This window comes from Ochotona princeps, chromosome 17 (genome assembly GCF_030435755.1).
Source record: "Ochotona princeps isolate mOchPri1 chromosome 17, mOchPri1.hap1, whole genome shotgun sequence".
Taxonomy (NCBI): Eukaryota; Metazoa; Chordata; class Mammalia; order Lagomorpha; family Ochotonidae; genus Ochotona; species Ochotona princeps.
In genome coordinates this window covers 45,089,022-45,112,953 of record NC_080848.1, presented here as the reverse complement: position 1 = coordinate 45,112,953, position 23,932 = coordinate 45,089,022, and the positions used below count along the sequence as shown (strand labels likewise).

The following is a 23,932-nucleotide window of genomic DNA, read 5'->3' as shown; positions in this document are numbered from 1 at the left end:
AGACCGACTCTGCTCAGGCACTCAGGGTGATGCTGGTGAGTGTTCTGACTGGCTGGTGGGGACCTGTCAGCACGCCCGAGCTCTGGCCCCGAGGTCAGACCTCTGGGAGTCTTCCTGATATTGGCAACGGGGCCCTCCCCCGAAAGGCTAGTAAAGAAGAAAAGTGCCAAACCGGAGTTGAGGAGGGTTCAAATGCTGGTTCAAGTCCCAGCTGCTGCACTTCCCATCCATCTCCCTGTTTATGCCTGGGGTCCTCGGGCCCCTGCACCCCCATGGCCTGGCTCACAGCTGCAGAGGGACCTAGCTCTGGCCATTTGGAGAATGAAACAATGGAAGATCTATCTCCCTCTCTGTTTCTCCCTCTCTCAATCTCTGTAATTATGAGTTTCAAGGAAATCAACTCTTGGCAATGCGGAGCCAAGATGCTGGTCAGGTTGGAGTTGGAGTCTGCGCTGTGTGGGGGGCCTGACGTCAGCATTCGGGTTCCACCGCAGGGCCTCTGAACACGGCTACAGGGCGTCTGACCGCAGACTGGACCAGCCTGATTCGACTGTCGCCTTGGGATCCCCTCAAAGGGAAAGACTGCCTATATCAAACGCAAAGATGAAGTTACAGGTGAGATCTTTGCTTACGCAGCAGTGGAACCACATCTCGGCTTTGTTGTAGAGACAGCGGCAGACCCCAGCCACTGCCTTGGAATCCGGATCCAGGATGGTGCTGGGCGGAGCGCTTCCTTGGCACTGGCTTCATGCACTGGGGGGATGTTTTTTTCTTAGTTTTTTTCTTTATTTTTGACAATCTTTACATAGTTAATTATGGTACAAAGGTTCAAGGGCTACAGGAAAGTGGGTAAGACTATTATTTCCACGTTGTTGTTTTTTTTTTTTTTCCTGTATCTGGGGTAAAGGTGGAGATAAAGGGAGATGCCCTACTCAGCCTCCCACCTATCCCAGGTCCCAGATGTGGGGCATGCTCCAAGGTTCTTACTCAAGTGGTTTTGATAGTTCAACAGTTATGAATTGCTGCCAATCTCGCCACTCCAAGCACGATGAGGTCGCTGCAGAATCCACTGATTGACATAGTCCACCTTAGAGTCTCCGTTTGCCCAGTTTTTCACTGCCAACATAGAGCTGAGGTGGTTGATTGACTTGTTCTGTCTTCTGTCTTTTCGTGGTTAGGGTTCTGAGTCCGGCAGTTCGATTGGGGAGATCCCAAAAGAAACTTTGTCTGAGGTGTTCCCAGACCAGATTCTTGTATGTACTAGCAAGTACAGGGCCCGGCACAGTCCATTGCCCTGATCAGCTGGTGGTTGCAATTGCTGGGCTGGTTCTGTTTTCAGCCCCGACTTCATTGGAACCAATGGGTGTTGCAGTCCAGCCTGGTTCTGCCCAGAACACACTTGGCCCTCACATAAACCACTGGGAGTTGCAGCCTAGTCGGAGCGACCCACAATAACCCCCACCAGACCCGCTCCCTACCCTGGTTCCCGTGCTTGCCAGTCTGTCCCATATCCCATTCAGCTCTCCTACATGTCAGTGGGCATTGCAGCCTAGTTCAACCTAACCAGCTCCACTATCCAGCCCACAGAATGCTGTTGGGTGCCTTTCTGTCTAGCCACCCCTGCCCCGTCCTGGTTTTCGTGCTCTCCAGTGGGAGGGAGATGCTTTGGATGTCAGTGTCTCCTTGCAGGGTCACTTCAAGTGAGTGAAATGGGAATCTGAGCTTTCCAAACAATCCCAGGAAATGGGCTCTCAGCCCAAGTTGGATCTGAGCTTGTAGGAAGGAGAAACCAGCAAGCTGAGGATTAGCAATATTACAACCAAGAAAGGAGGAACTTCTAGGCCCAGGACTGTGGGCACTGGAGGGTTAAAGCTACCGGCACCCTCACCTGGAAGCAAAGTTACTACCCCCCCCACCTTCCTCAGTGGCCACCAGCGGGCATGCCACTCCCCTCCCCCACCCTCCGCAGTGGCCACCATCTCCCTCCACCCCCGTTCTAAAATCCAGCCATGGAGGAGATGGTTTGGATCCCTCTGCTCCAACATCCACCAGTTTCTGTGAGCAATGACTTACGGGGACACTTTAGCACTGTGTCCAGCTGTGTTCCCAGCCAGGTGCCACAGCCATCATCTGGCTCCAGGGTTTCTTTTTTTAAAGATTTATTTATTTTAATTGGAAAGTCAGATACACAGAGAGGAGATACAGAAAGAAATATCTTCTGTCCACTGATTCACTCCACCAGGTGACCACTATGGCTGGAACTTCTTCTGGGAGCTTCTTCTGGGTCTCCCACGCTGGTGCAGGGTCCCAAGGCTTTGGGCCGTCCTCTGCTGCTTTCCCAGGCCACAGGCAGGGAGCTGGATGGGAAGTGGAGCAGGAGCAACATGGTTCACGGAATATCAATAGAACAGGTGGAAGCTTAGCCTACCACGCCACAGCACTCCCCAACCCCCAGTTCTATTTCCAAGAGGCACACAATGAACTGCATGAAGGTGAGTGTGTCCGTGAGCTCTGGGATCTCCAGAAAACCAGCCCTCCACGAGGCCTGGGAGTTGTCATTCCAACCTCACAGAAGCCATGGGGGTGAGTGTTCTGCAGGACTTTACCTGTGCAGCGCAAGAGCTCAAAACAGGTGCCCTTGGTGGCACAGTGGGCCAAGGCCTTCACTTGGGACTGCCGTCTGCCGTCAGAATGTCAGAAAACCTGGTTCAAGCCCTGCTCCTGGCCACTTGCAGTCCAGCTCCCCGCTGGCGTGCCTGGGAAGCAGCGGGTGATGGCTCAGGCTCAGGCTCATGGGTTGTTGGTGCTTACGGGGCGTCCTGGCTCCTGACTTTGGCCCACCCCTCCCTGCCCTGGCTGTTGAGGCATTTGGGGAGCAAACCAACTGATGGAAGATGGCCTTACCTCCCTCCCACCCCACCTCCTCTTCTCTCTCTTTCTGCCATGTAAGTGAAGAAATACTTTAGAAAAAAAGGGGGGGGGAGGGAGTTCAAAGCAAAACAGTTTCAGTTTTATGAAAATCCTTCTGTACCCAGCAGCAGAAGGGCATCAGCTTACAGTAAACCAGTTTCTAACGCCTCCTTGTGGCCCAAATGGGAATGACCACACCACGCACCTCCAGAGCCAAGCAGGTGCTTCCCAGCTCAGCTGAACTCCCCATCTCTGCAATTCATCCCATCCTGACGGGTCACGATGGAAGTCCTGTCACCTGCATGTGCACAGCCAGGAGCCCCAGACCACCACGCAGTTTTGAGTGGTTTTAAAAACGTTTCGTTCAGGGACAAACATCAGCTTAATGGGAAAGATGCTGGTTAAGACACCACATCCTGGAGCCGGCCCAGTTCTGTAACAGGCTGATCATCTTTCTGCAGAGCTGGCTTCCTGTATGGGTGCCGGTTTGTGTCCCGGCAGCTCCACTTCCCATCCAGCTCCCTGCTTGTGGCCTGGGAAAGCAGCAGAGGATGATCCAAAGCCTTGGAACCCTGCACCCACCTGGGAGAACCAGAAGCAGCTCCTGGTTCCTGGCTTCAGATTGGCTCAGCTCTGACTGAGCCAATTGGCCACTGTGGCTTTTTTTTCTCCTTCACTCTGTAAATCTGACTTTGACACTCCACGTCCCCTGCTGGAGTGCTGGGTTCTAGTCCCAGATCCATTTGTAACTCGTTTCCTGCTAACACAGACCCTGGGGAGGTAGTGGTGCTGGCTGAAGCAGTTGACCCTGCATGGGAAGCTTGGGTGTGTTCTTTGTCCAGCCCTGACTGTGGTAGGCGCCTGGGGAGTGAACCAGAAGATGGTGTGCTCTGTCTTACACTCTGGAAAAAAAAATCAGAAGTGGAAGGCGAAAGAAGCAGGGTGCCAGAGCAGTCGGGGTGGCTGGAGGGTGGGGACCCCACCATGGCTCATCCTGCCCGTACCTGGGGCAGACAGCAGATTTCCCAGTCCTGTGCCTACATCAGCTCTGCCTCTCACCGGCAGTGGCGTCCTGCTCCAAGCCTCCGAATGCCCACGGGTTCTGATTCACAAGGCAAAGCCGCAGGCTCTCGGAGGAGCCATCTAGCAACTTCAAGGAAAGTATACAAAAAGCATTCCATGATTTTTTTTAAAGTTCATTTTTTTTTTAACTGGAAAGACAGATTAGATTTACACAGAGAAGGAGAGAGAAAAATCTTCCAGCCATTGGTTCACTTTTCAAGCGGTCACAAAGACCAGAACTGAAGCCAGGCGCCTCCTCCAGGTCTCCCATGTGGGTGCAGGCTCCCAAGGCTTTGGGCCACCCTCCACTACAGTCCCAGGGCACAAGCAGGGAGCTGGACAGAAAGATGAGCAGCCAGGACATGTCCTCGTGGCTTCCGTATGGGAGGCCAGCATTTGCAAGGTGCGGATTTAGCTTATGAGCCATTGCATGGCCATGCTGAACCTTCTGCATGATTTCACATTGTGGTCTGGCACCGAAATAACTATCTCTTGTATCAATTTCCCATGCACTTTTGGGAGTGTGTTCCTGTTTCATGACAAGTTGTGTGTGTGTGCTGCCTCTCAGGCCTTGTCTACAGTACAACTTCCGAACAGCGGAGGGATCCCTTTTCTCTCCTAAGCATCATTATAACAAGTGTTTCCTTGATGTTTGGGAAATATCCAAATGAAAGTTCCCTGGAGCCATGTCCTTTAAAACAACATGGTCATGGGCCCGGTGGCGTGGCCTAGCAGCTTAAGTCCTCGCCTTGAACGCGCCGGGATCCCATATGGGTGCTGGTTCTAGTCTCGGCAGCTCCACTTCCCATCCAGCTCCCTGCTTGTGGTCTGGGAAAGCAGTTGAGGACGGCCCAATGTATTGGGACCCTGCACCCGTGTGGGAGACCCGGAAGAGGTTCCAGGTTCCTGGCATCGGATCAGCGCGCACCAGCCCATTGCGGCTCACTTGGGGAGTGAATCATCGGACGGAAGATCTTCCTCTCTGTCTCTCCTCCTCTCTCTGTATATCTGACTTTGTAATAAAATGAATAAATCTTTTAAAAAAAAAAACATGGTCATGAGGCCGGCACTGTGGCACAGTGGGTTGATCTCCTACCTGTGATGCCGGCATCCCATCTGGGCACCAGTTTGTGTCCCAAGCGCTTCACTTCCCATACAGCTCTGTGCTCATGTACCTGGGAAAGCAGCAGACGCTGGCCCAAGCACTCAGGCCCTTGCACCTGGATGAGGTTTCTGGTTTTGGCTCCGAACCGTGCAGGATGGAAATTTATCAGAACATAGGAGGTATGGGTCATTCCATCCTGCAGGACCAGTCCAGCCGACCTCACAATTACATCATGGCTGCCATGTTCATTCAAGCCTACTCATGTCCAAAGAGAATTAAGCCTGGTTCTAAATTGTGGCTCTCCACACACACACCCCAGGTGACATTTTTCCCGGTGGCTGAAGCTCTGTTCGCTCCTTGCTTCCTGGCAGGTCGCAGGAAGGAGATGTTGTTCTGGGTAACCCTGTCTCAGGCTTGTTGCAGCCTGTCATGCTGTCTGTGCTGTGGCCCAACTGTTCCACAAAACACTTCTCCTAGGACAAGAGTGGCAAGTGCAGCTGGGTCAAGCTTGCCCTTCTGGTTGGATCCGTCCTCTGTGTTGGAGAAGGAAGAAGCTGTTGATGGTGGGGCAGTTGCGGGTTGCAGCTCCCGGAGGCCACAGGGCTTAGCTGTTTTTTAAAAGCCTGTGAGAAGAGTTCCCAAACCATTCATGAAGAAATTATCAGTCCTCAAAAAAAAAAAAAAAAAAAAAAAGTGCCCATAAGGAAGAAGTTTCATGACTTGGATCCAAGGACAAACGTCCTCCTCTACAAACAGGATCCCCACAGCCTGCTGGGCTCACTTTTTCAGTGTTACCCCACATGGTTCTAGAACACAGGCGATACATGCACAAGTGTTGTTATTTTTCATTTAGGCTAGGTACTGTATTGTGGGCGCATGCATTTCTTTCCCGTCTGCTCTGCAGATGAAAAAGAAATTATATGAGAGACACATGGCGATAGACATGTGCGAGTGTGATCAAAGTTCTCACCTGCTGGTTTGCTCCCAAGGCCTGCTTGCAATGGTCCAGCTGGGGCCAGGCTGGAGCCAACAATTAGGATGCAGTGAACGCATCCTACATCAGCCGGGAGCTGGAGTCAAACACAGTCTCATCGGGGTCTTATCTGCCAGACCTGCCCCTGGCATGCGTGTTAACGCGAGCAAAGTTTATGCTGTACTTCTTTGCAACTGGACACCAAGCTTTTGACATAGCTGTGAAGGAAAGGAACCGCTTTGCTGAACAACTGGGCTGGGTAAGAAAAGCCATGTTCCCACATGTTCACGGAGGAGAGAGGGGCCCGAGCCTCCCGGGGCTCTGGAGTGGTAGGAGAGGAGGCCTTTGAGGATTAGGAGTTTAATTTCTAGCAGTCGGGTGAGCTGGTGAACTGGAAATGTTCTTTGGGCAAGCACCAGCGATGGCGCACTGCTGAGGTCAAGCGGGATCCGCCGGAGGGGCAAACACAATATGGCCTGGACCACAGCTCCCTGGAGCGGGGTGTCCGCCAACGCGGAGAGAGGAAGGAGCAGTCTGGGAGGGGAGGGGATGAAGCTTTGAGCCTCGCCAGGTAGAAGTTGGGATCCGGACTAGCATGCGAAGGGCGGGCTGTGAGGACCAGCCTCCTCAATAGCAGAGGGTGGAGAAAATGCCTTTGATGAAGTTCAGCGTTCCAAATTCCAGGCTTGGGCTCCAAGGTGGCAGTGAAGAAAGGCAATGTTTAAAAGGTGGGCCTGCTGGGTCTGGTGCAACAGTTCAATCGCTAATCCTCCCCTTCAATAGCCAGGATCCCATACGGGTGCTGGTTCATGTCCCGGCTGCTGCACTTCCCTCCTAGCTCCCTTTAATGACCCGAGAAAGCAGCAGAGGACGGCCCAAAGCCTTGGGACCCTGTACCCACATGGGAGGCATGGAGGAAGCTCCTGGCTCCTGACTTCACATCATCTCAGCTCTGTTGTTGTGGCCACTTGGAGAGTGAACCAGTCGATGGAAGATCTTTCTCTCTGTATCTCCTTCTCCGTATAAACCCGCCTTTCCAATGAAAATAAATAAATCTTAAAAAAGAGGGAGGGTAGAGGTGGACCTGTGGGAGGCAATTAGGTTGGGGGCGTGGGGGGGGGGAGGCGTCACGCTCAGAGGGGATGAATGCAGGGCTTGTGGGAGAGGGGAGTCCTTCATGAATGTGTGGTTGTGCAAAGAGCAAGCCCAGCCCCTTGCGGTCCCTGGCTTGCCACCCAGTCGGGTGATGTCTGCCTTTCACGTGTGCCTCCAGCAGGCTCATAATGCGTATCAGGGGCACCTGCAGAGCTCAGCCGATTTGGACATTCAGCTCCCCAGCTGTGAATGAAAGCAACCTGTTCCCTTTATCCGCTAGCCCGCATCTGGGATCTTGCACCAGCAGCAGGATGTGGTCTGACCCACATGCCCACGGGGTGTGAGTTTTCAGTTCCACAGTGAGTACACTCTGGGACCTCCTGTCCCACGTGGCTGGCTGTGGCCAATCCCACGGCTGTGTTATGCCCTTGCGACCTGCTCAGAGGGTAGACATGGCAATCCAAAAGAAGCGACAGTGAGCATGGTGGCAGCTGTCACTCCGCAGCATGCACGCACTTCTGGTCCAACTCCCTGCTGATGCACCTGGGGGCTCAGTGGGAGACGGCCCGGACAGTTGGACCCCTGCTACCCAAGTAGGAGGCATGGATGGAGTTGGTTCCTGGCTTTGGCCTGACCCAAACCTGGTGGCTGTAGTGCCCATTTTGGGGGGGAGTGAATCAGGTGGGAGGATGGTCTTTCTCACTCACTCTCTCTCTGTATCTCTGCTTTTAAGATAAATAATGAAATCAATATTCTGTGGCTGTATGTATGTAATTTGTTAACTAGACTCCAAAACAAAACAACCCAGTGAAGTGAAGCTGATGATTTTCGAAGGGAACAAGGAAGAAGTGAATCCCACGCTTCTCCAACACAGAGCCCTCCCCAGTCCAACTTGACAAGCATCTATCTCATGGACATAGCACCCCTATGGCTAGGTCACAGCTGGGCACTGCAAAGCCCCACAGGAAACAGCACCCCTCTCTGTGAGTGAGACTCCCTGCTGAAACACACACACACATACACCCGTGGAGGAATTCCTATAATCTTGTGCTGCCTTGATATCTGATGGAATGCTCAGTCTTCTTTTTTTTTTTTTTTGGCAAGTTTTATTTATTTTTATTACAAAGTCAGATTTATAGACAGAAGGAGAGAAAGATCTTCCATCTGCTGGTTCACTCCCCAAATGGCTGCAATGACCACAGCTGACCTCCAAGCTGAAGTCAGGAGCCAGGAGCCTCCTCTGGGTCTCCCACGCGGGTGCAGGGTCCCAAGGCTTTGGGCCATCCTCTACTGCTTTCCCAGGCCACAGACAGGGAGCTGGATGGGATATGGAGCAGCCAGGATATGAAGCGAAACCCACATGGGATCCCAGAGTGTGCAAGGTGAGGACTTTAGCCACTGAGTCATCAGGCCAGCCTGGAATGTTCTGTCTCAGGTGGATGTTTGATCAAGCAGTTAAGATATCTATATCCTACATGCAAGTCCTTGGTTTGATTCCCAACTCCAGTTTCCTAACTGCACGCTGGAGGAGCCCGCAGCAATAGTTCAAGTAATTAGATCTAGCTTCCAGCTAATGGTGCCTGGGAAGGCAGCAGAGGAGGGCCCCGGTGCCAGGGCCCCTGTACCGCTGTGGGAGACCCAGGAGGGCCCCGGTGCCAGGGCCCCTGTACCGCTGTGGGAGACCCAGGAGGGCCCCGGTGCCAGGGCACCTGTACCGCTGTGGGAGACCCAGGAGGGCCCCGGTGCCAGGGCCCCTGTACCGCTGTGGGAGACCCAGGAGGGCCCCGGTGCCAGGGCCCCTGTACCGCTGTGGGAGACCCAGGAGGGCCCTGGTGCCAGGGCCCCTGTACCGCTGTGGGAGACCCAGAAGTTTCATGTCATTCCATGTGTTGGAAGAGTGAATCAACAGATGGGCTCACTTTCTTGCTCTACCCTTGGGTGTCTGCTGCTCAAGTAGATGAATTTTACACTTTATCGTTTGTTACTGGAAGGACATTTGCTCAACCTAGAAGGACATTCTCCCAAACAACCAGCCGGTACTCTCCAAGGTTGTCAGTTCGACATTTCATGAAATGGAACCCCAGCAGGATTGCAGGCGCTTCCAGCAGAAAGGAAGCGTGTGACAGCTAATGCGCGGCATGATTCAGGATTTTCTTTCCCTATAAAGGACCGTGTTGGAATCATCAGCAAAAATCGGAAGATCTGCAGCTCTATTAATAGCCTTGTGTGAGCGGTGACTTCCTGCTCCGATGAGGTGCGAGCTGTCAGGAGCGCACGGCTGCGCGCCTGTCTGCCACGGACTGTCCCCAGGGCCTGGGAGAGCAGGCAGAGACTTCAACTCGGCAGCAGGAAACCATGAGAAGGGAGTGGAATGGAAAACCTCTGCGGCGTCCGAGGGGGAGCGTTTGCAGAGATGTTTGGGCGACCGTGGCGAGCTCTGCTCAGGGTTGCTGTTCTTGGCAGCGGGAAGACGGGAGCACAGCGCTTCGCCAGTCTGTCTCTCTGTGAGCGCCCCCGGGTGGATGGAAGGTGAATACATTGTCTCCACGTTTCATTGAGGACTCGGTCCTGTGCTCCTTCCGTTCTCGGGGCCAGTCAAAAGCATACTTGAGATTTGCAAAAAAGGGTGCTGAGACCACACAAATCAGGCATCTTGATTATTTTTGAATATTTACTAATAGGAGAGAATTGAGGGAGAGAAAGACAGACCAGAGAGAGAGAGAGGGAGGTAGGGAGGGAGAGAGAGAGAGAGAGAGAGAATATGAATCTTCCATCTGCTGGCTCACTCCTCAAATGTCTGTAATGTCTGCAATGGCCAGAGCTGGGCCGGGCTGAAGCCAGGATCCAGGGGCTTCATCAGAGTCTCCCATGTGGGTGCAGGGGCTCAAGCACTTGGGCCGTCCTCCACTGCTTTCCCAGGAAGCTGGCTCAGAAGTGAAACAGCCAGGACTCCAACTGGCAGCCACATGAGATGCTGGCGTCCCAGGTGGCAGCTTAACTCACTACACCACAGTCCTGGCCCCAAGTCAGGCATCTTAGCAGCCATGTGATCACAAAACAAATGTTCTTTAATATGTGGGGAAAACATAAAGTCCAATCAAAATCCTCTTCCTGACATGGCGATCCCTCAAGATTAATTTTCAGGCAAAAAAAAAAAAAAAAAAAGATGAGACTTGGGGAATTCATGGCTAAGAGGAATGTGTTGAACTAACTAAGATTGTGATCCTGGAACCAAATACTGGACCAGATGGGAGCATAGTGTTGCTGGAACAAACTGTGTTAAGACATCACTAAACACACTAGCAATTTTAACATCTGAAAACTACAAATTAGGGACTTCTTTTCTTCAAAAAATTATTTTTTTTGGAAAGGCAGATAAACAGTGGAGGAAAGACAGAGATGAAGATTTTCCTTCCGATAATTCACTCCCCAAGTGGCCGCATTGGCCGGAGCTGAGCCAATCTGAAGCCAGGAGCCAGGTCCCCGTTCTGAGTCTCCCACGCGGGTGCAGGGTCCCAAATCTTTGGTCCATCCTTGACTGCTTTCCCAGGCCACAGACAGGGAGCTGGATGGGAGACGGGGTCACCGGAATAGAATCGGCGCCCATATGGGATCCCGGTGTGTTCAAGGTAAGGACTTTAGCTGCTAGGCTGCCACACCGGGTCTGGGATTTATTTTCTCAAGTAGTTAAACAAGATGGATTTCAAGTGATGGGACATCTCAGCCTGGAAAATAGCACACAAAAGTTGAAGCTGCAAAGTCAAATTTTCTTGTGCTGTACATGGTGGACAATGGTTTTCTAGAAACTTAGACTTAGCTAAGTCATTAGGCCTGACAGCTTTTTGTTTGTTTATTTTTCTAAAAAATTTTATTTTCATTACAAAGTCAGATATACAGAGAGATGGAGAGACAGAGAGGAAGATCTCCCATCCGATGATTCACTCCCCAAGTCACCGCAACAGCCAGTGCTGTGCCAATCCGGAGCCAGGAGCCAGGAGCTTCTGGGTCTTCCGCATGGGTGCAGGATCCCAAGGCTTTGGGCTGTGCTCTTTTGTTTCCCCAGGCTACAAGCAGGGAGCTGGATGGGAAGTGGAGCAGCAGGTCATGAACCAGTGCCCATACGGGATGCTGGTGCTTGCAAGGGGAGGATTAGCCACTGAGCTGAGACTCAGTCACTAATTGTTAAAAAGTAGCTGTAACAACAAGGACGAACTATTCTACAAAAAAGCCTGCAAAGAGACAGTTGCTGTGAGCTGGGTGAGCAGGGCTGGGTGTGGGTGCTGAGATCTAGGTGAGCAGGGCTGGGTGTGGGTGCTGAGAGCTGGGTGAGCAGTGCTGGGTGTGGGTGCTGAGAGCTGGGTGAGCAGGGCTGGGTGTGGGTGCTGAGATCTAGGTGAGCAGGGCTGGGTGTGGGTGCTGAGAGCTGGGTGAGCAGGGCTGTGGGTGCTGAGAGCTGGGTGAGCAGGGCTGTGTGGGTGCTGAGATCTAGGTGAGCAGGGCTGGGTGTGGGTGCTGAGAGCTGGGTGATCAGGGCTGGGTGTGGGTGCTGAGATCTAGGTGAGCAGGGCTAGGTGTGCGTGTTGAGAGTTGGGTGAGCAGGGCTGTGTGGGTGCTGAATGCTGGGTGAGCAGGGCTGGGTGTGGGTGCTGAGTGCTGGGTGAGCAGGGCCAGGTGTGGGTGCTGAGAGCTGGGTGAGCAGGGATAGGTGTGGGTGCTGAGTGCTGGGTGAGCAGGGCTGGGTGTGGGTGCTGAGTGCTGGGTGAGCAGGGCTGGGTGTGGGTGCTGAGTGCTGGGTGAGCAGGGCTGTGTGGATGCTGAGAGCTGGGTGAGCAGGGCTGCTATTTGGCTGCCAGGCCTCCTGAGTGTATGTGCTGTGATTTCCTCTTGCCACCTGGAGTGAGCCTGCAGGACCCTGTGCTGCTGTCTGCACATTCCTCCTGTCCTTCTTAGGGCTAGCCCCCGCCTTCTCCTCAGTACCTGCCCCTCGTTCATTTCTGAAGAGATCTGTAGCCAGGAGTCCTGGTGGATAAAGCCTGTGACGCAGGCTGCTCATATGGGTGCTGGTTCGTGTCCTGGCTGCTCCACTTCTGATCCAGCTCCCTGCTAATGCACCTGGGAAGGCAGCAGAGGATGGCCCAAGTGCCTGGGCCGTGCACCCATGTGGGAGACCCGGATGAAGCCCTGGGCTTCACGCCAGCCCGACTGTCACCATTGTGGTCATCTGGAAGATGAACCTGTGGATGAAGGACCTCTCTGTTTCCCTCGTTAACCTTGACTTTCAAATACTATTTTAAGAAAAGCAGGAACTGACAGAAGGCTTATTTTGGGCCAAGCCAATACATGTTCTCTGTGTAATGAGAAAAAAGAAGTTTCACTGTGGTAAAGTGCACAAATTCTCACCAAATTGGATGGTAGGAGTCACTGAGTTTTGTGGGCCTGGCTCACTCTCATCCGAGTCTTCCGGGCATAAACCCTGTGTTACCCTCCAAAAACTGGGAGGGCCGGGTCGTGGCCAAGTTCGGGGTGTCCTGAAACTTGCAGGAAGCCTCACACACATGCACACACCACCAGATTCTAGGCCACTTGTGTATTCAACCAGAGCGTGACCCTCTGCCCCATTCCCGTGACCTTTACCCAAGGGAGCAGCACTGCCTCTTTCTGGTTTTGGGTGCTGGCATTGGCTCATGGTCCTTCTTTGGGCCTCGCACTGTCCTAGGGGAGGCTCTCTGGCAGGCTCCTGGCGGGTCTCTCTGGGGAGTGGGGTGGGGGGACAGCCCAGGCTCATGAATGAATGTATGTGAGCCCTGTCTTTGTTGGATAATTCCTGCTCTCACGTGTGCATGACGCTTGTGTTTCTGCCTTGGATTCTTATCTCTGGAGGGACAAGAACTCGGAACTAAAATGGAGAAAACGATGCAATGCGGTTGGTATCCGTAGGATTCTCAGTTGAATTCAATCGTGCCCACAGGCGTGTAACCAATTCACAGTAACCAACCTACATTTTGCGCTGTAGGGTGCACCCACCAGGTTTTTCCTTGGGCAATCCTGTAGCCTCTGGGCTTCGCTGTTGAAACCCTGCTCTACCCTGTACTTCCTTGGACGGAAACAGAGTCTTTGGTTAGAAGAAGAAGACGATAACAACTTGGTGCAGATTTGGGGAAAGCCCTACCCTTTGGGAGAAAAACAAAATGCAAGAAAACACAATTTAGACTAGACCAAAGGGAAGGGAATGGGACAATATGGCATCAGAGAGAAGGAGATGGGAAAGTGTAACCAACCGCAATCTTGCTCCACACTCTCAGACAGGGGTGGAGGAGCCGTGCGGCATGCTGCAGGCGAGGGGCCCGCAGAGCACTGAGACAGGAGGAAGGAGACAAGAGATACCATTTAGGGGACCAGCCCCTGGGGAGCAATGGAGCCCGGCTCTGTGAGCTTCTGCTGCATATGGCAAATAAACCCACTTTGGCTCCTGCACACTCTGGCTTGATTTTTCTTATGTCTTTTTTGTTCATTTGCTTTGTTTTAATTGTTTAAAATGTTATTTGGATGATCTTTACATAGTTAATTAGGGTGAGAAAGGTCAAGGGCTAGAGGAAAATGGGGAAGACCATGTTTCCACATTCTCTTTTTTTCCTTAATGTATCTGGGGGAAGGGGAGAGATAAAGCGAGAAGCCACACCCAGCCTCCCACACCATCCCAGGTCCCTGATGTGGGGCATGCTCCTAGGATCCTGCTCAAATGGTTTTGATAGTTCAACAGTTCTCAATTCCTGCCAATCTTGCCACTCCAAGCGTGATGAAATCTCTCCAGAAGCCACTGGCTGACATAGTCCACCGAAGAGTCTCCGTTTGCCCAGATTTTCACTGCCAACACTTGGCTGGGGTAGATGATCAATTTGTTCTGTCCTCCATCCTCTGCCCTCCTACATTGTAATCATCAGGTCTAAATCATTAAAAAAAAAAAAGTGGATTGCTCTCCTTGTTCTCAAATTAACCCAAGAAAGCATAACACAGGCTACAGGATGTGACTCTGATCCTGCTGTGCCCACACTGGGGACGTTCTGGAAACCCATCCTTGCGCCAGTAGTTAGCGAATGGCACCACTGCAATGATTCTTCAGTATGCCCCCAAGGGGCCACCAAAACATTGACCTTCAGGAATCAAAGTGACAAGTACGGGAACCATCGGGATTAACCGAGTGACGCGCGTGTCTCTCCAACAAAATGTATTCGTTCACCTAGATACGTCATGGAGCTATCGCAGGGGAAACCAGGTTATGTCCCATTCTTCTGGTGTTTTAAAAATATCTCCAAAGCAGCTTTGATCCCTTTGCCTGAGGTTCACTGTCTTTCTGGCTGCGGTTGCTACAGCAGGACTGGGGAGAGCCTGCTGCTGGGGCCCTGGCTGTGGCTGGCTGCCCAGAGAACTTGTGATCTCCGATGCAGTTTCAGGCCGAGGGCAACGGTGTGACTCTGTGTACGTAGAAATATTTGTGCTGAAAATATATTTTCTTTTCTTTTTAGTTTTTTTTTTGTTTGTTTTTAATGTCATTTACATAGTTGAGAGGGACACACACACTCATGTGGGACTCTGATTAGGATCAGGCATGGGGGAAGGTGGCTCAGACAAATTGTTTCTATGTTTTTTTTTTTTTTTCCTCCTGTGTGGCTAGGGGAGGTGAGGAGGCGGGGAGGGGGCCCTCCTTGCTGGCAATCTACACTAGCACCTGGGGATGGGGAATGGTCACTTAAGGATGTCTTAGAAACTCCGATGTGGGGAGGAATGTTCCGAGGGTACCTGAGTGATTTTGACGGTTCTGAGACGTTGGTTTCATTGGTCCGGGGTTGAGAGAATGTTTCCAAGGTCTGTTGGTTGACAAAGTCGACCTTAGTGCAGGCACAGGCCCAGGCCCAGGAGCATGCTGCAAAGCTTGGCCAGGGAATTGTCCAACCTGTTCTGCTTTCCGTCCTTTGACAAGGCAGTTCATGTCTTCTGCTGGCCTAGATGAGCTGGTCGTCATGTCCCTTGAGAGTGTCTGGGCATGTTGTCCCCTGCACAGGCATCAGCGCCTGAGGAGGCCCAGTGCCAGTACAGGCACTCTAAGGTCGGACCACACATCCTGTAATTTTGCTTAAATCAGAGTCCAGCGGTCTAGCTGGGGAGTCACCAAGAAACCTTGCCTGGGATGACCTCAGACTTAACTCTTGTGTGCACTAGGCAGTGCAGGGTCAGGTTCAGTCTGTCACCTGCACCAAGTAACACACAGCTGCCTGGTTCTAGTCGAGCTCCATATCTCATGTCACCTGGTACTGCTGTGGCCCAGCCCAGCCAACTCATCACAGACCTGGTCCGTACACATACCAGTGGGTGCCGTGCTGTAGTTGGGGCAATCCCTAATAACTCCCACCAAGCCCATTTCCAAACCTGATTTTTCGTTTGCTTGTTTGTTGTTGTTTTCACTTGGTGGCCTTTGCTGTGGCTTAGAACAGCCCAGCCTGTATCTCATTCAGCTCTCATGCATACCTGTTGTGTGCTAAGCCCACTCCACTCTAAGACCCGGTCCTCACATATGCTGACATGTGTCACAGCCTTGTTGGGCATGGCCAGATCCCAGCTCTGGTTCTTGTGCTTACCAGCAATAGGTAGAGCCTAGCAGGGAAGTGCCCACAGTTCCCCTGGCAGGCATGTTCCCATCCCTGGGTCTTGTGCCTGTTAGGGGGTACTGCCATCTAGTCCTAGCATTTTTTAGCTGGTGCTGTAGCCTAGCTCAGTCAAGCCCACCTCTAGACCGGCCCTCCCCCAGTCCCATCTCTCACGCTCACCAGTGAAGCTACAGCCCAGCAAGTAGTTCTCCTACCAGACCTGTTCCCAACCCCGGGGTCTTGCATTTGCCAGTAGGTGCTGCGGCCCAGTCTGAGATGGTCCACCCCAGTCTCATCATTCACCAGTAGGAGCTACAGCCTGACCAGCCCAGCCCATCTCCAGTCCCAGCTCCTGCCAGTGAGTGCAGTAGCCTAACCCAGCCTAGCTCACCCCCAGCCCTCATGTGAACTGGCAGGTGTTGCAGTCCAACATGGTTGGTCTGCACCCCATCCTGACTCTCACTTGTGCCTGTGGAAAATATATTTGCAAGGCATATTTCCCGAAACATATTTTCCAGAGTTCTAGAATATGCATGTTTTCTCGACAAATGAGAGAAATGCCACCCAAGGTAGGACTCTTCAAGTTATATTTAATCATAAGGATTGTAAAATCCAGCCACCTTCAAAATAGTATAGGTTCTTGGTTTAGGAAAAGACCCAGTTTCAAAAATTATTTTCCTATGAATAGCATGATTATTTTAAATGATTTTGAAACATAAAAATGAAACATAGAAACCATAGGATAAATTATTTCTTAGGGAAAAATGAAATTTTATGCAAGAGGACTTTAAAAGGCAAATGAAAAATGCAATTTAGAAATGAATTTATTTGGGTACAAAGAATTTGAAGCATGTGTGTTTTTGCACAGTATACATTTTCCATAAGCTTTTTGAATATCCTCTCCCTCTATGCCTCTGTGTGTGTGTGTGTGTGTGTGTGTGTGTGTGTGTGTGTGTTGGGTGTAGGTTCTTGTTCTCAAGTGGCCATTTTCTATGTGCTTTTAATAAACTCTACTAAACTAACAAAGCAGGTGTTTCTAGTCCTGTCCCACGATGACATCCTCAAGACAGATTGTTATTTTTCTTAGAAATGAATACTGGACGCAGGGACTTAAATTTATGATGACTGATAGAGGAGATATGCTGTGTATTTCTTTGAAACTTCAAGGCCGCGTCAGAGAAGGGAGGCTGAAGAAGTCTTGATGAAGATGGGTCACGTGTGTCATGGTGTAACAGGTTAATCCTGTCTGTGGTCTGTGGTGTCAGCATCCATTATTGGACTGGTCTGAGTCCAGGCTGTTCCCTGTACCCACATGGGAGACCCAAAAGAGGTTCCTGGCTCTGGCCGTTGTGGCCATTTGGGGAGTGAACCAGTGGGATGAAAGATCTCTCTCTCTCTCTTCTCACGTGAGTGTGTGTGTTTCCCCTTCTCTCTGTAAATCTGCCTTTCAAGTAGAAAAACAAATAAATCTTACAGAAAAAGATCCATGGAGACCATAACCCTGAAAGTCTGCTTGTGTGAGGATGGGAAAACCCTTTAAAGGTGTACAGACTTCTGGAAAACCGACCTGGGGAAACCTTGGGAATCCAGAGATGTGAAGACATTTGAGAGCCCCCTTTCAGGCTGAGGAAAACAGGACTTCAGTCCTTAAGGCAAAGAGAACCTGCTTGGCCAGAGCTGAGGGCAGGGGATGGCAGCGGAGTTGGCTGGAGTGGGTAGAGAGGGGTGCAGACCTGGGTTAGTGGGATCTTCTGGGTAGCTGACTGTGCTTGCAAAGAATCCCTTTGCTGCAGAATAGAGGAAAAACATTTAGATGTGTGTCAATAAGCTCTAAGCTGACGGTTGCCTGGCATAGGATCTCGGCAGCGATTTGCCTATTGAACCGGTGGGCACCAGAGACCGGATGCAGACAGAATTAACAGAACTCAGTCACTCTTGTTTTTCTTACTGAGTGCTGGTGGCTGGGTGCAGTATTAGCATAAGGTGCAGTATTTTTCATTTCCTGCTTTTGAAGCCTTCAAAACATAAATATCCTAGTAAATTACACCCTGCTGCTAGTCAATGAGCCTAAAGAAACAGTATCAGCAGACACTCTGCTTTCTAGTTCGGAGGGCAAGTTCTAGAGCTCGCAATCACGGGTCTCTCCACAAAGGAGGGGGGTCTCAGCTCCATGTCTTTCCAAACTACAAGTTTTCTTTCGCAGGCGCAGCTGGGATGGAGGCTGTGGACACTGACCTGTGACTGTGTCCACACGTAGCCTTGGTCGGGGGTGGTCTGCTGTGGTATTTAGTCCTACTGAGAAAATGCATGTGGGTTGCAGAAGATTTTGCAGAACTGGTGAGGGTGTTGTGTCTGACTCCCGGATGCTGGCGAACCCTCATTATGCCATGCGGTACCACCGCAGTGTCTGACCTACACAGCATCCTTTGCCTTTTCAAACCTGCCAGGCAAGTTTGAACCCAGCTCTGCATTATGACAGGCAGGAGATGACACCACATAAAGGCAGGCAGATGCGACTCCATTTGGTTCCTTGATTAAGCTTTGAGCAGAGCTGATCGCGTCTGTAAACAGGCTTGCTAGCTGATTGGCTTAAGGTGCGGTCTGAACTTAGGGTGACTGAATATTTTATGCTGTGTGCCACCTAGTTGGATGATTTGTAATGTACACCAACTGCAATGTAGTCCACTGCTTGGATGGTTTGGGAGCTTAAATCCCCCGACTTCGGCCATGTGGCACATGGTCACATGTGTTGCTGGAGTGTGGTGGGAGCTGCCATCGCCAAGCTCGGTCTGGCATGTTCTCTCTCACTGTTGTGGCAACATCAGCCTGGTGGTCAGCCCCTGGCACTCCCTATGTAAGTACTGCCATAGGCACAGGCAGGCAGATGCCCACCCATTTCTGATGATCACTGCCAGTGTCATGCAGCAAGCCCACCTGCTTGGGCACAAGCAGGTGGACAGTCACTGCAAAGACCCTCCCTAACCCAGGCAGCATGTGGAGATACTTGAGATCTCAAACTGAGTATCTTCAGTGACACTTACTGGGGCATCAGTTCTGAGTGTGAACTGCTCTTGGGGACAGCTGATGAAAGATGAAGCCTGGTGTGTGTGTAAATGCCTGTCATTTTGGTATTTGCCTCAGGAAGGTATCTGCTTTCAACTTGTTCATTTTGAATGTTTTTTAGACTTACTTTTATCAAAAGGCAGATTGCACACAGGGAGGAGAAACAGAGACTGTCTTCCATTCACTGGTTCACTTCCCAAATGGCCACAAATGCTAGAGCTGACCTAATTCAAAGCCAGGTGCTCGGAGCCTCTTCCTCTGGGTCTCCCATGGCTACAAGAAGGGAGCTGGATCAGCAGTGGTGCGGCCAGCATTGGAACTAGTGTCCATGTGGGTTGCCAACATCACATGGTGGAGGATTAGCCTATTGCACTACCACACTGGTCCCATGAACATCCTTTTTTTTTTTAAATTAAAGATTTATTATATTTATTTGAAAGGCAGAGTTACAAAGAGAGGAAAAGATCTGCTATCCACCGTTTCACTCCCCAAATGGCTACAGTGGCACGGGCTGGGCCTGGCTGAAGCCAGGAGCCCAGAACTCCATCCAGGTCTCCCAGTACTCGAGCCCTCCTCTGCTGCTTTCCCAGGTGTGTTGGCAGGAAGCTGAATTGGAAGTGGAGCAGCTGAGATTTGAACCGGTGGCCAAATGAAATATCGGTGTCATAGGTTGTGGCTTAATTTTGGCCTCCACTTTGAACATCTAAAGGGGGTCTTAATCTACACTGAAGTGATTCTCAGATTTCATAGCAACATCACTAAAGAAATTCATTATCCTGGTCTCAAAAAGCAAATTCACACATTTCAGCAGAATGATGTCAAAGTTGGTTACGAACCCTGTGCGATGCTGGTCTGTGTTGGATTGTGTAGACACACCGGGGTTCCTCACGCTAAGTAAAAACCGGAAGTGCCAGCGGTGTAAGTGGGTGAGCCTAAGGTGGCAGGCAGCCTGTGGCACTGCTTCTTTCCTGAACCAATAAGCCAATGTGCTCTTTCACGGGGAGAATTGGAAAGGCCTTTGGAAGCTGTCGGTGGAGGAGCAACCAGACACATTTGGGTCACAGAACACAGCAAGAAGAAGAGCTGAGGAAGGCTCCTACACATACAGTCTTGAATCCCAGGCATACCTGGGGGGAACCCAACTGATGGAACATGCTGGGAGAAGGGCAAATCCTCTAAGAAGGAATAGACCCACACTTCGAGTCAACCTCAGCAGAACAGACTTCTCAGCTTCACGCTGCAGGTGGGAGTCACCAGTTCAGGCACACAGAAGGAACGGGCAACCATCACTATGACCAGGAAACTCACACACTGGGATCTCCGCTGGGCATCTCCAACCTCGGGTGGCACTTGACCGTGGCAGAATTCTTTGCTCAGGGAGAGGGGGAGTTCACTGCGTGGGGGCTGGCACTGTGGCATAACGGGTAAAGCTGCCACCCACCTGCAACACAGACATCCCATATGGGCACTGATTCAACTCCTGGCTGCTCTATTTCTGACCCAGCATCCCTGTTATTGCACCTGGGAAGGCAACAGAAACTGGTCCAAGTCATTGGGCCCCAGCCCCCATGTGGGAAACCCAGCTGGGGTCTGGCACAGCCATGGGCATTGCTGTCACCTGGGAATGAACCAGCTAGTAGAAAATCTCTCTTTCTGTAACTGCATTTTAAATGAAATGAAAACATCTTAAATATATACACATAAAATAGAAACTCTGTCAGTTATTCAAGTCAATAGAGGTATCTCCACACAACAAAAATCAATCCATATAAATCTGTAAATGAGTGGATTTTTGTATAAGGCTGAACTTTTGACACCTCGCTTCTTCCTAGATGGTCATCTAATTGTGCCAATGTAATTTGCTGAGAAGGCCACCCCTTGTCTGTCACTTTACCCTCGCCCCTTCAATATTATTCTTACAGGTATTTGTGACCTGTGCTTGCCAGCCTAGTTACATATCCATACATTGCCCTTTTAATTCCTGTAGCTTTACAATAGTGATTGCAATTGGAACTGACATCTTCGGCTCATTTGCCACCGTGTAGGTTATCATGAGTTGATAAGCGATCCATCAGGACGGGATGTGTGACCACGCTGTCCTACAGGTGAAGTTTGGAAGCGTGAACATTCAGCTCGCGTTTCATGAAAAAGGACATGTTTGCATCATTTTAGGCCTTAGTTGATTGCTTCTCAGACCTTCAAAGCTTCTGGATGTTAATTTGTGGACGTTTTTTGTGTACTAGCTTTGTAAATATTTCCCTTTTGAGTTGTAGTGTAAATGGCACTTAAAGATTTTAAATTCCAATTTTAAACTTCAGCTCAAAAACCCTGTAATACAACATGACGCTTCTTGCTACCGACATCATCAGGGCAGTTAAAGTTCACTGTGTTTAATTTCCCTTCATTTCCAAACTCACCGCATTAGATTTGCTAACCTGGAGGTGTGGGCCATGCTGAAGTGCCACAGCCAGCCAGCAGGGGGTGCGCACACCAGGGAGGCCGGGCCTTCTGGAAACTTCTGACAGCTGAGGAGTGGCCTTGTTAGGTAGCAGCTCAGAGACAACTCTCTTGTTCTGGAATGTTCCAAGTGGGCTGTTGTTTCTTTCCTCAAGTAGCCGTATAGGAAAACTTACTTGACAAAGGATTCATCACCGACAGATTGGTGGAGAAGGCAAGGCAGGCAACGGTGGATGGAAGCCCTTGGCTGTTTACGAAGTCAGGCCTGTATGGAAAGGAGATCCCAGCACAGATTGAGGCGGGGATACACACACACTCAAGTTGCTAGGAGACCAAGCCGACAGAGGGACGCTGTCTGTCAGGTTTCTGGTCCCCTCCCCTCTCTTGGGAATGTGTGGGCTTTTCTCGGACGGTGCTTTAAGATGATGCCAGTATCCTGTTCCCAATCCAACCCTGACCCAGCAAGCTCGGGCTTTACTGTTACTTTTCCACCAAGAATTAAAACCTTGTGTTTGCCAAAGGGTGATTTCCCATCACAGCGTCTATATTTACGTGTTGGCTTCCTGTCCTAACAAGGGGCTTGGCCTGCTCCCAGATTTATTCTGTCATTATGGATTCATGTTTTCATATTTGAGTCAATGTAAATTGCTCTTAGTTCTGACTTTCAATTTGTCTGCTATTGGGCCAGTGGACTTCCACTGAAGGTGACCAGATCAGATGACCTCGGTGGTTCGTGCTGGGTACAAGTGGTGACCCAGGACAAGTGCCTCCTGACCCTGTAGCCCACCGTGGCCTCTGTCTGCTTTGCTAAGGGTGGGAGTCTCCTTCGTTGGCTATTTACAAGTCGGCCATGCCCTTCTCTAGATAGCTACTTTAACCCTTACTGCCCTTTAAAGACTCACAAAAGTTGATCTCATGCTCATAGCTCTCCTGCTCCAGTTTTATGAATGGCAGGAGGACTGACCAAGACCTATTTGGACTGGACTGGCAGTGCCCATAGCCTTCAGACCAGCATGCTGCAGCCTCTCGCCCTCTCTGGGCTGGTCCAGCCAGCTTCCTGCCGCCCGTGATCATCTCCTCTCCTAAGATCCAGAAGGGTCTTGGATACTTTACAGATGTTCCCTTCCACCCACCCGATGATCTTCCCTTCCCTAAAAAAAAAAAAAAATCTAAATCCTTACAGCCTCCAACTCCGTGGGGATCATAGACACATGTTCTTGGGAGTTCAAGTCCCCTTCAGCCATCACACTGCCACCACAAATTGCTACAGTCAGATACTGCTTGTGAATTGGTAACAGTATACTTGCAGACACTGCTGCACAGGTCACTGCAGAAGAAACGGATCAGAGGTTGTCTCGGGGTTCATCCAGAGCCAAAGCCAAGGCGACAACCCAGGTGATGCTCAAGTTCCATTTAGGCGAGTCTTTCCCGGTGGAAACGACTCCATTGACAAGGGACCGGTGACGGTGCTCAACGCCACTGAAGCTCGTGCAAGGATGGGGGTGGGGTGGGGGACAGGAAGCAAGGAAGCAGGTCACTTCCAGAGAGCACACGGGCTCTCACTGCCAGATGTTGATCCAAAGGACCTCTGGGGAGTGGCTGACCAAGAAGTCAAAAATCAAGATCTCCAGGGAACTCGGTGAGATGCGGCCAGGGACGCAGCGGGCAGTGGGTATGCCGGGGGCTCGGGGTCTGTGGGAGTTGCTCTTCCCAGGAGAGCACACAGTCACCCTCCAGAACAACTCTGCTTTATTCCGTGTCATCAGGGAGAAGTAGCACTGTTTCTTAGAGCACAACCTGGAAGGACTGCCGAACGGCGTAGGTGACCCCCAAGACTCCACATAGCCTGAGAGGTGGCTGCTGAAGCCCCTGAGGGAATGGAGGGGTTTTTATTTTGGACAGATTTTGAGGTCTTTCATTTCAAGGAACCCCGCTTAAGCAGGGCTGACTTGTAAAGCAGCAGCATCATTGGGGCTGGAGCAGTGGCTCAACTGGCTAATCCTCCACCTACCAGCACCAGCATCCTGTATGGGCATTGGTTCATGTCCCAGCTACTTCACTTCCCACCCAGCTCCCTGTTTGTGGCTTAGGAAAGCAGCTGAAGACAGCCCAAAGCCTTGGGACCCTGCACCCACATGACAGACCTGGAGGGGGCTCCGGGCTCCTGGCTTCAGATTGGCGCAGCTCTGGCCGTTGCGGCCACTTGGGGAGTGAACCAATGGAGAGCATACCTCTCTCCTTTCTCTCCATTTCTCTGTAGGTTTTTGTAGGAACCTGCCTTTCAAATAAAAATGAAATGTCCTGTATTCCTGCCAGGTTTGCGAACAGGCAGCATTGTGTTGCTAAACGGAAGTGGCTGTAATAATCACCCACTTATTAATTAGGCTTCATATAATAAATTCTAATTCCCAAAGGCTTTTTAAACCCACATTGAGCCATACCAATGACCTTTTGTGGACGTTTATCAAGTCCCATATTTAGCCTATTTGTAAGCTGCCTCCAAAATTTAATTGTTGTTTCTCAATCTTGTTTTAAAACGACTTATCTTATATTCAGAAGACAGCTTTACAGAGAGAAAGTGAGACAGGAGATCTTCCATCTGCTGGTTCACTTCTCAACAGCCAG

At 50.9% G+C, this 23,932-nt stretch overlaps 1 pseudogene; it reads left to right on the top strand.

The window, feature by feature from the left end:
- The first annotated feature begins 422 nt into the window (after nucleotides 1-422).
- Nucleotides 423-12,101, top strand: LOC101519486 (adaptin ear-binding coat-associated protein 1-like; annotated as a pseudogene).
- The last annotated feature ends 11,831 nt before the right edge of the window (nucleotides 12,102-23,932 follow it).